This window comes from Molothrus aeneus, chromosome 4, assembly GCF_037042795.1.
Source record: "Molothrus aeneus isolate 106 chromosome 4, BPBGC_Maene_1.0, whole genome shotgun sequence".
NCBI classification, from domain to species: domain Eukaryota; kingdom Metazoa; phylum Chordata; class Aves; order Passeriformes; family Icteridae; genus Molothrus; species Molothrus aeneus.
This window is the reverse complement of record NC_089649.1, coordinates 38486162-38498015: the sequence shown is the minus strand read 5'-3', so window position 1 is coordinate 38498015 and position 11854 is coordinate 38486162.

The following is an 11854-nucleotide window of genomic DNA, read 5'->3' as shown; positions in this document are numbered from 1 at the left end:
CAAAAGTAAGCAAAAACTATTAGAATCTGTTGGGGTTGCAAAAAAGTATTTTACTGTTTTCAATTTCAGTTTTTACTATCCAACTTTTACAATACAGAATATGAGGATTTGTGATTTAGTGGCTCAATTGAATGCATCTGTCTGTAAAGCTGTGGGGCTTTTCAAAGTTCATTAGCTTCTTTTTAGCCATTTTTTATCTGTTTCTAAAGACAGAAAAAGAATCTTTGCTCAACAGTCTCACTAAAAGTGAACTATGCTCTGTTTTTGCATAGCATCAAATTGTTCCTTAATAAAGCAATCTGTGTGTACCCTGGCAATGTTTTGCATGCACTTACTGAAGAAAGCTTCCCTGTGATTTCACCATTTGTAGGTTACCACTGAAACACATTCTTTCATTTGTAGCTGCCTCACTCAGGAATAATTCAGTTTTAGAGAATTCAAGATTGATTTTTAGATGGAATCTACAATGCTATATAAACTGAAGTGAGTCAATCAGCATTTGTTGAGTTTAGTTTATCACGTGACTGTTTTAACTACTTAACAGTGCTGTTCATGCTTGTTTTGAAACACAGATGGTGTGCAGGATTTTTGTGCTATTATCTATAGTCTGTTATATATATATAATCAGTTATACTGTTAAATTTACTCCAGCTCTAATATACAGCAGATACGTTACATATTAAGTACTGAAGTACAAATGTTTTCACTGGAGGGTCTGCTCATTCCTCCGCATAGACTCCATTAAATTTGCAGCAAGATCTGAAATATTCATGGAGCAGAAATGAATGAATCTCAGGATTTTGTGACTAATATTGTTATTGTTTAAGCTGCTGAGTCAGAAGGAAACATTTATGTTTGTGCATTTAACAACCTTAGCTGTGTTTTCATTTTCTTTTTTTCTCCTGACAGTTGGAATCAATGTAAGTAAATACAGCTGCTGATGCCATGCTGTCTCGGTGTGATTAGCTCATACCTTTACAGTGACAGTGGTGGTCTGTGAAATAAAAGCAACAGCAACTTCAAAGGCTTCCATTTTAGGGACTCCCTGCTACTAGTGAGTTTTTTTTTTCCTTTTTCTAATAAGATAGAGAAAAAGCTTTACAAGAAGTTTTGATTATACTTTTTCCAGGTAGAGCTTTATAAAAGGAATTGTATTGTAAATGTTAGGGGGTTTTATTGGTTAAAAATGGTGATTTTGTTTCTCTGCATAGAAAAAAAACCTGTCATGTGTTAGATGAACAGGAAGTTTCATATTTTCACCCTTGCATACTTGCCAGCCGGACTCTGAAATACATTTTGACCCTAATTCTGTTTGTTGCTATGTTATGATTTTGACTGCTGGTGTTGTGTAATTACATAGAAAGCAGTGGCTTTGCCACTTGAACGTAGCTGAAAAGTTGTGTTGTGTTTTATATTTCTAATTTCTAAATATTTATCATTTAAAGATCTGGAGAAATAAGAAATTCAATTTAGCAAGAAATCATATGGCATTGGTTTTTTTTTAATATTCTTATGTGCAGATAGGAAGACCCAAACTTGTTATCTTTGCAATACAAGTATAGAAAGATTGTTATAGACCTAACTCTCCCAAACAGGAGAAAGGCTTTTTCCCCTATAATCAGAAGAAACCCAGTGGTGTTTTTCCTGTTCTGCCATTAATGGTACTTTATATTTTCTTCAGATCTGTAGTTTGTCAGTTTATAAATGTTTTCTTTATACTAATTTTGCTTTCTTTGCTGTCAGCAGACCTGTCATAACAGCTTTCTTTGACACATGCAGGCTATATCCATCCAGGTTCAACTGTTGCTCAGATTTCTTTTTGAAGTGTACTTCATGCATGATGTAGACTGTGTTATAGTATAATTTTGTCATGCAGTATTTGGCAGGGAGGACTCAGTTCTATATGATATGACCTTTTAAAGGTGACATAATTACTGAAGCAGTAGATTACAGTATTGCAGCAGTACATGTTTAGAATTATACTTAGCAAGATCATGAATGCTTATTGTTCATAAGTAGATGCTTGATGGCGTATGTGGTTATTTATTAAATACAGTGTGACAGGCTTTTTGAAAACAAAAACAGTTATGCTGCTTGCTTAATGCTGCTCCTGGATAGATACTGTTACAAGAAAAATTCCAAGACAAATTATCATGGATCATCTGTGAGATTTGTGGTTGGGTTGGCAGGCTGATACATAGAGAAGTGCAAAGGAAATGAAACTTCCCATAAATTAATATTTTTATCTGCAGCATTTTTCCTGAGCATTGGGTAGCAATGTAGAACTGACGATTTCCTACTTTCCTTGCGTAATAATTTCTTTAGATATGTGGGGTTTTTTCCTGGAGGATTTACAGTAATAGATGTAACAAAATATTCTAGCTTAAAAGGATGAGTGTAAAAGGTACTATAAACAATTTTAATTCATATGCAGTCAACTGTGTTTTGTTAATCTGGTTGTTACTGAAGACTAATTTGTATGTTATGTGGTAGAAAATAAATTACATTGGAGTAGTTGCAGTGTTAATGAACTGTAACTTTTGACATTCCATCTGTACCTATTCTTACAAATCTGCCAACATGAAAAGTCCTGTGATCTCACTTCTCAGCTAGAGTTAAGACAGATCTTGTTAGTGCTTAGTGAAAGTGCTAGCCCCAAACATGGGTCCTTAGGGGTAACATCACTTTGCTGCATGAGCATAAGGGTGTAACCAGTCTTTAACTGATTTCTGCAGTGCTGCTTCTCCCTGCCTCCTGTATCTCTTCCCTAGAGGTTACTGTTCCTATACCAGGACTGGTATAGCTTCATTCCAGATCCAAAAGTTTAGCCTCTCTGACATCCCTCTGCACTTTGCACTGAGAATAGCAGTTGCCTGCACCCCATTCCATCGACTCAATTCCCATCTAAGAGCTGCAAGGAAAGGCTGCAGGGCTTGCTGGGGGAGCATGCATTAAGTATGTATATCATACCATCATCATTCCTTTTTTGAGCTCCAGGAATCATAGTTACAGCAGTGCCAATAAAATCCACCAGAAGCAACTGTATTGGACAAGGAAGAATTAAGTGTTAATAGCAATTAATAATGAAGGGCTGAAGACAAGATTATATTTGTCCATCTCTCAAGGATGGTTTCAGCTGAAGAAAGATTTTGCTGCTCAAAAGGAGCAGGATGCTACCCACATCCTCGGTAGGATGTGGGTAGGTAGCTTGCTGTCTACCTAAAAAAAGTAATTTTTTTCTTTTTCAGAATGTAAGTAAGCTGTTCTGTTTTACTTTAGCCACACAGTTGCTAATACTAACAAGGTAGAATGCAGGAATACGCAGTAGGACACTGAGGAGCACGGAAAACTATTCAGCTGGTGACAGCACATTCTTAGTCTGGCAAAAGAAGACTCTTCTAAATTTTCCTGCAGATTGAAGTAAGGTGCCCGTCTCTCTGCAGGTTTCATGATTCAACCCTCTGGCTAGAGGCCCATCTACTGTTTTTCCCCCCAATACAATGGAGTAAAAGATATGAAAAATCAGGATGGGCATCTAGTATTCTTTTTTTTTTCTTATCAACAGGCTATTGTCATATTTCCTTTATTCTCTCTTCTGTCATGTAAATACTTAATTATCTACCATAGGTTTCCCATTTTCAGGATGGGAAAGTACAGAGTCCCATATAACTTTCAGATCACCTTCTCTTTGTTAAAATATGAATTTGAATTTCTGCTGACTGAGGAGGCTTTACAGCTTCAGAATAGCTGCTGCTACTACAATGCTTTATGAAAATGTGAGCACTATGAATTCAGTCTCCTTGACTGGCTATTTAATTGAAAGTCGCTGTGAGATGTGCTTTGTGTTAACACCGCTGTGTTTGGACAGACTATGAGATTGGATTCTTGGGGAGTTCTGTCACGGGGATGTCTGGTTACTGAATCACAAAGAGTTTTAGGGAAGAGACAATCACCAATATGCTCAGTGGAGCTATGATAACATCTGCAGGCACACTCAAGAATAGAGCCATAACCCTGTAACTTAATTTGAAAAATCAAGACTTTTTCATACTTGGGAATAGAAGTTTGATCTTGCATAAAGTTGTACTTTTATAACAATGTAGTGCCTCACTATGAGAAATATAAGTGCTAATGTCAGATAAATATTCCAACTGTCATTTATAATTATAATTTTTGCACTTTGGTCAGGCAGCTATTCATAATATGCCAATCAGTGTTGAACTTAACCATTATGTTCTGCTTTGTACCTAAAATTTTTTCAGATTTGGCATTTGGGAAGAACTTCAAATGCATACTGGAAGTTCAGGCAATGTGGTCATCCAACAGACTATCTCATGTACGTGCCTCTAAAGTATTTCTCACACATATAAAGTATTTCTTGCAGCAAATAACAACATCCCTGGACAATACAGTACTACTGAAGCCTTTAGTCTCAGTATTCATTAAAAGTGCTCCAAAAAGGGAAAAGTTGCCTTTTCTTGGGAAATTCCAAAAGAGACCTAGACACTGGAGTACAGCATTTTAAACTTTATTAAGACCTCAGTACTTTGTAGCAGCTGCTGCTTTCTATCTTTGTAAGTATCCAACATCTGTATGTGATTTTGGTAGTGGGGTTGCACAAAACCACTAGCTTCCACTGCTAGTAAGATAGCAAGCCCTCAAGCTCAACCCCAGGGCCTTGTTGGATGGACCTGCTGGTCCACCACACTGAGTGCTGCTCAGCAGGCAGGGAGTTTGTGCATCTGTGGCTTGTTGCATTTCTTTTAATGACTGTGCTATTATGTGTGGAACATGAAAATCCATGTTCAAATAATAACCTGCCTAATTATCCTAGAACGCTGAGGCCAAAGAATCTTTTTCTCCTCTTTTTCCTTTAATAAGTATCAATTCATTTATACTGGGTGGAACAGCTTCAGTAAGAAACATGAGATGATGAGGAAGATGGCATGTGAAGATCTGCTTCTTTAGGAAGATGGAAGATTCCATAAGGATACACATCCTTACCCATGTCTGTTCCTGTCAGTGCTGGTTAGGTAATGTGTGAATCAGCACATAGTGATAACCAAGGCAACCTCCAAGCCACACCTAAAATGTAGAGTAGATTTATTTAATTGTGAACCTTGTTCACAACACAGGGCAGCAGAGACACACAGGGACAGAAGCTCCTTGGGCTTAGCTCATCCTGGTGGGCACCAGGAGGGTCTCTGCCTGTCTTACTACTACAGAAGACTTTGTGCATCTCCATGAGAGTGTGTTATGGTCACAGGAATTCCACTTAAAACAGGCAGAGGATAAACCACACCAGACATAATAAATGGGCTTTTTTTCCCCCAGACTGACATTTTTAGCAATCCCAGCTGCAAGGTCACTTTGAACAAAACTATTCCCTCCTCCTGACCACATCTTCTGGTTTTAACCCTTTCCTCCCATTCCTTTACCATCTGTTAAGCATTCCTTGAATACCAGCAGGGCTCAGAAACAGAACAAATTCCTGAGCGGTTCACTAATAAGGCATTAAGGCAACTTTCTGGTAAAACTTCTGACTACAAGAATTTGCTGTCAGTGTGGTTAACTTCCAACTTTTTACATTTTCATTTTAACAAGTGTCTGTTCCCAATAATGTTATGACTTAGTAGTGAACGACTAACAGCATCCATATCTCACGCCTCAGAATTTCAAGCTAGGTGTTCTTTTCTCACAGAATGAGTAAACTTTATTTTCAAACCAAGTATGTGAGACTACCAGCCTAGGCACAACCCCTTTATTTATGCAGTCCCAGTTTCAGGTCTGCAATCCTGTGTGTGGAATTTACAGTTAACAAATTTTAATATTTTTAATGATGTTCTGGCAATGTTAGCAGCCTGTCCACAGGAGAACCATTTAGCAGATATCAGTGTATTCTCAGTAATTAATTAATTAATGATCAGTATATCTTTCCTACATCCAAGAATGTTTACTTCAGCCTTACTTAACAGGGTTATGGAAATGACACTTCAGGGTGAGCTATCTGCTAAAGCAGTGTTACAGCCTGAAGAGAAAAGTGCACACTGATTAAGACAGACTGCCATCTGTCTTAATCATATGGCCAAGCACTTTTGTAATGGAAACAGCTACATTCATTCATTCATTTTTATTGCCAGGAATAAGTGGGAATTGTTTTATTTTCTTCTGCAATCTGAGTATGTATTTTCCTGCATCTTGGCTGCCTCAAACTCACACCTTTATGAAGTCTTCCAAAACTTCTGGAAAAATTGTAGTTCTAGCTGACTCAAACAAATTGCTGGACTTGTTTTTGTGCAAGAGAAGAGAGATAGGGTCATCTGGCAGGCCTGCAAAGAAATTATATAATAAATTACTATTACTAAAATGTATTTATCATGGTGGCAAACTTATATGTAAATAGACATTATGAAAAATTGAAGATCCTCTCTTTTGACCTTGCTGTTCTTTTGCAATGCAAAATCCTTTTATTATTTGCAATATCTAGGAAACAATATTTTCAGTGGATATGTACAGTATTCTCTAACTTAGCAGCTTTCACAAAAGCAAGGTAATTACACATACCTCAATTTTAAATAGTTTCAGTTGGGTATGCTTTCATTTTCAAAGTTGATGTAGTTGTGCTTTTTTAGCACTTAACACTGAGTATGGCTGGTTCTTGACTCACTCATCCTGAGCAAATGCAGCCTGCTGCCAGTTGGTGGCTGAGCCTGCAGTTCTGCCACTAAAGGAGCAGAATCCAAGAGCTGCAGATTTTGTGTGTCCCCCAGTCATTCTTGCTCCTAGGAAACAATCCCAACCTCAGTTACAAGGGTTTTTTTCTGTTATTTTTTTCAATCAAGCAGTCCAAACAAGCTCTAAATATAGTGTGAATATAATCACCTAAACTGTCATTAAAGACTCCTCTCAATCAGCAGAGCCTGTTAGCTGATTGTCACCTGAAACCTTGCAATTAACATGACTAGTATTTTTTACAAAATAGAGAAGTGTAACTTGATTAATAATGCTATCTCAGGAATGTTTTTTTCCAGTATTTATTACCATTAAAGCTGTCAGTCCTGCATACCATATCAATTTTTAAGACTTCAAAACAGATACAGCTAAATGGATATAAGATAAATAGGCTTTATCTGGCTTCTAGAGATTTTAGGAACAAAGTTCAAGTGCTTGAATTTTTCCATGTGCTTAATGTGTAGATATAACAATAAATTAAATTAAGTTAGTCCACCATGTGCAATCAATAAGGATTTAAACTGATTTTGAAAGTAATGTGTTCTAGGCAGCACCCAAATGTAGCTTGTGTAGAGCAATGAGGAGGAAACAAAAGTTTTTGAATTGCAGCTGTTAATCTTTATCAGGGACTGAGTTCAGTAGTACCTATTGTATTACATGCAAACTAGCATCACCTGAGATCTGCTAAATAAAGTTTTAGGATCGTAATCATGCCAAATTTTTTCAGGGGGGAGTGGGCTCCCTGTATGCACTATAGTTTCAGGGCTTTATTCCCCTCACCTGAATTCCACCATCTATTTTGTCCCAAAACTGCTTTTCTTCTTCTGTTTCAATCCATAACTAATCATTCCTGTTCTGGTTTATCAAAACAAATTATATTTAGCAAAATATTAAGAGTTGAAACTTCTGTATGTGCTGTAACGTCTGCATATCTGAATAGTTTTATGGCACAAGTTTTTTCTATGCTTATGTCTCATTCTGCATTGCTGTGTCCAAAAACACCAAGTCAGGCTGTAGAGGGATACTTAGTATGGTTAAACCTTGTGTTGATCACCTGATCTTTGTCAGGGTTGGGCTATGTGGGAATCCAAGAATCTGTAGTAGCTAATGTCAAGAATACATGTTTAATGCATTTCCCCTGCAAAAGGAAAACGTATTTTCTGGTGTGTTTATGTGATGGTGAGGTTTTTTTGACTTTTAATTCCTTTTCAGAGGTTCCACGTCTCACAAAGATATAAAAGTTTCAAAGGTAACTTTCTGAAACCTTCTGTCCTTATTGTGAACTTCTTGTGTAACATTTTTGTTGCTTTTAGCATCTGACACTGGTTTAAATTACTTACAGTAATCCTGAGTAATTTATGATAAAAGAATGGGGTATGATAATATTAAATATATTTGTTCTGGTCTACTTTAAGTCAGTCCATGTTTTGAAGAAATGCATTTGCTGAAAGCCTACTTTTATAGAAGGGGTTTTTGGTTTTGGGTTTTTTTTTTTTTTATTGTAAAGCCTTGTCCCATTAAATGAATTTAGGCTGACTAAAATAAGTATATTCTGTTTTTCTAGTGAAGTGTAGCATGAGATACAGCTTGGATTTCTAGGTGAAACTATGGTATTGAAATACTAGGTGATGACTGAACCTTGGAAAGAAGCTGAGAAGTGGCAAATACAGTGCAACTAACACGAACTGCCTGAGAAGCAAAGGATAAATTATATATTCTATGTGTACAGTAAAGAAAAAAGCAAGTGCATTGTTTTCCTAATTTCTTGTGCATACAAATGGATTTTAAGTTTGTTCATGCATTATAGTGTTCAGTGCATTTTTTACTTTTATCTTCTACAAGGCTATGTATTGACTTAAATGTTATTTCTCAGTTATAATCAAAGCAAGTTACACTTTTATATTCAAGACCACTTCATGTGAAAGTACCATCCTTAAGAAATTTCCCAACAGCCCACCATCTTTGCCTTGAGTGGAGCTTTGGTGAAATGTATTTTTCACTTCCATAGGCTCAGCAGTATTGCTATAGTAATGAGTTTAACTTTTATATTGCAAAGTTGCTCTTCAAATGTAGTCTAGATTTAAAACTGAAATTTACATTTTAGCTTGTTTATAGATAACTTGTAACTTTAGTGTTTTTCTACAGACATTTCAAAATTTTCATTTTTATGTTTAGGTCATCCTGAAGTTCTAGAACATATTTAGTAAATTAATAAATGCTTGTTTTTTGTTTCTTTTTAATAAAAACCCTTGGGGTTTTGTTGGTATAGAATTATTTATAGTTGAGAAATGTAGTCTGAATTATTTTTATGAGAGGTTATGCATTATTTTTTTCTCTTGTTATTCTTAATGGATATTGCCTTATGTTTGAAATAATGTTAGCCTTAGCCAATATTTTGCTTTTCAAAAGTCAGCTAGCTGGAGCAAAAGCACCTTGTAAATGCTACTTAACTGGGGGCAGGTAACAAAGCTGGTGATCCTTGTGTTGTGCTGCATTGTTTTTTGAATAAAGCTTAAAATGCATTTATTTCCCAGTTTTTCCCATTTCAGGTGGTCTCTTCCATACTGCAGTGTCCTTGTCTCTAATAAATTAGGAAGGATTTTTTGCACATCAAATGGTTACTGTCACTGTTGTCATGAGTACTGTGGTTGAACAAAAGAAGTTATATTTAAAGAAAATAGCCAGAAAAAAATTCTAAATCCATGTTTTCTACAGAAGTGTAGGGTAGATGATTATTTAGACCACACAGACTTTTAGTGTCTGACTTAGATTTCAGTTCCATAAGTAGTTGAACCAGTCAAATGGGCTTTCTCCTCTGCCAAAACAGAGCTTCACTTTCCCCTTCAGTGTTCCTAACTACACAGTTCATCCCACCTTTAAGTCAGGCTCTGCTGCTCAGTGTCGAGAGGTCTCTCTTTACTCTGCCATCTCTCTGTTAAGAAGATTCACCTAAAACCTAAGTATTAAAAAATGAGTAATGTTATCACCTTTTCATATTATGATCATATCACATGGCTAATCGCTGAAAGACAGTCATGTTGTTTGAAGTTGATTTTATAATAAAAAATTATAAATCATACAAACTCTGCAGGGAACTGCACTTTCTACAGCAGTGGCAATTCAATAAGTTAAGTAACTAAAGCACTAACTATGTTTAGACAATACTGTGTACACTCTGAATTCTGCTCACCCGTAAATGTGCTTGATGCATTTTTAATAAGCTTTCATATGGAAAATAATTTGTTGGGTTCTCTCCTTAGATTGGGTTTTGTTGTTCCACTAATATAAATTACAGAGCATTCCCACACACTTCTAAATTAATTTTGGATGCATGTTTTGAATATTCAAGTAAAAATTTGACACAATAAACAACCTTTCAGGCATCAGAGAAATAAAAAACAGACGTGCAGAATATTAAGTTACACTGGATGATGAACTCTGCCTATCATCAGCAAGCTGAATTGCAGATAGTGCAAAAAGGTACAAGAGGCATTGAAAAGAATTTTAAATCTATAATGTTCACAGTTGCTGTGAAGTCTGTTAGAGACTTTACAATACCTTTTGATTTCATGTGAAAGATGCTTAGCCACTAATGATCAGTATTCATACAGATATTAAGGAAGGCATCCTCTGCCTCTTTGAAAGTCCCTGTCATTGAGCTACATGACTCTTATGTAAGATTCCATTCCAGAAAAACAAGTGAGAACTAACACCTTTTTATGTAGGAAGGTGGATGCAGAATACCTGTATAATTGTAAAGGTCTGTAATCACAGTTGTGACATAGTCATGTCCCAAAACTTGACTGCCTGTTTTTAGTGTAAATTTAGTTGCCCCTTAGTGAATTAATACTACTGTAGAATAGAATACTGTATTCTATTAATTTATTTGCAAAATTTGTATTGACATCAAATGGCATGCCTGTCTTTAACAAGTACCTGGTTAAAAAACTATGTTAAATAAGGGTTTAAAGGCATGAAACCAGGCATAAAAATCTGTTGATTCTAAACCGAATGGCACAAATTGGAAAATAAAAATTAATTTCAGTCTGAAGGGTATACTCTGCCTAAACTAACTTAAACTGTAACAGTAATGAAAGTGCTACTAATAAAGCAGAAACTGGTTACGGCATACAACATTAGTATTTTCTGAGTTTAAAATTTTTACTCCACGACTTGTGTGACCTTGATTTGATCCTCTAAAACCTGTTTTGTATAGCATCTCAGCTGAGTTATGGGGCTTTTTGAGGTTAGTTCTGTGGTATATAAAACGTGTTTTCAGCTTAAGGTGAAAGACAGGTTTCTGTTATGAGTCATGTTATCACTGTGTAGTGTTAATGTCTAAAAAAGCCCTCTAAAAGTTGTACACAAGAGTACTTAGAAGTCAGCTTTACTGGAAGTCTCCTTTTTATTACAGAACTGTCCTCAGCACCTCATTTTAGAAATCATCCAGTCAAAGGAGCTTATGTGAGCTTGTCATTCCTAACAGCCAGTCCTGTAGGCTGTTAGGTAATAATCCCATTTCTCTTGGTTGTGTTTGGGTAAAGGCCAAAGTATCAAAACTGTGTCAGAACCATAAGGCCTTTAGAAAGGGCTGCATTTTTCTAAAAGCTTTACATTTCTTTTCTAAAAGATTTACATTTGCTTTCATTAGGAATAGAAATTACAGAAAATCTTTGTGAAAAACAGCTCCCTCTTTTAACTTAGGTCTTGTTATTCTTTTTAGCCTTCACAGTTCACTGTGTGCTACACAAGCCATTAAAATGTGTAAGCCAGATACAAACCTGAAAGAAGTGTGTTCCATCACTTGCACTGTGATAGATGAATCAATGTGAAAAAATAAAAACACATTTGTAAACTATTAGAAGAAAAGCTGAAAATCAGGACTTTTATCTGGTTTTGCACCCTTGGTTGCAGTTTCTTTTTAAAAGGTCGAGTGGGGATCTATTCCAAGATAAGTTTTGTTGCCAGCTTTTTTGGTCAAATCTTGTTATAACCAGCTATCAGCCAGACCTTGTTAAACAAGCTACAAAGTGCCATCATCTCCAAGGGGAAAAAAAAAAGAATTTAAAAAACAGTGTTGGTAAAAGCAGTAAGGTTTGCAGAGGCATCTAATGAATTAGAA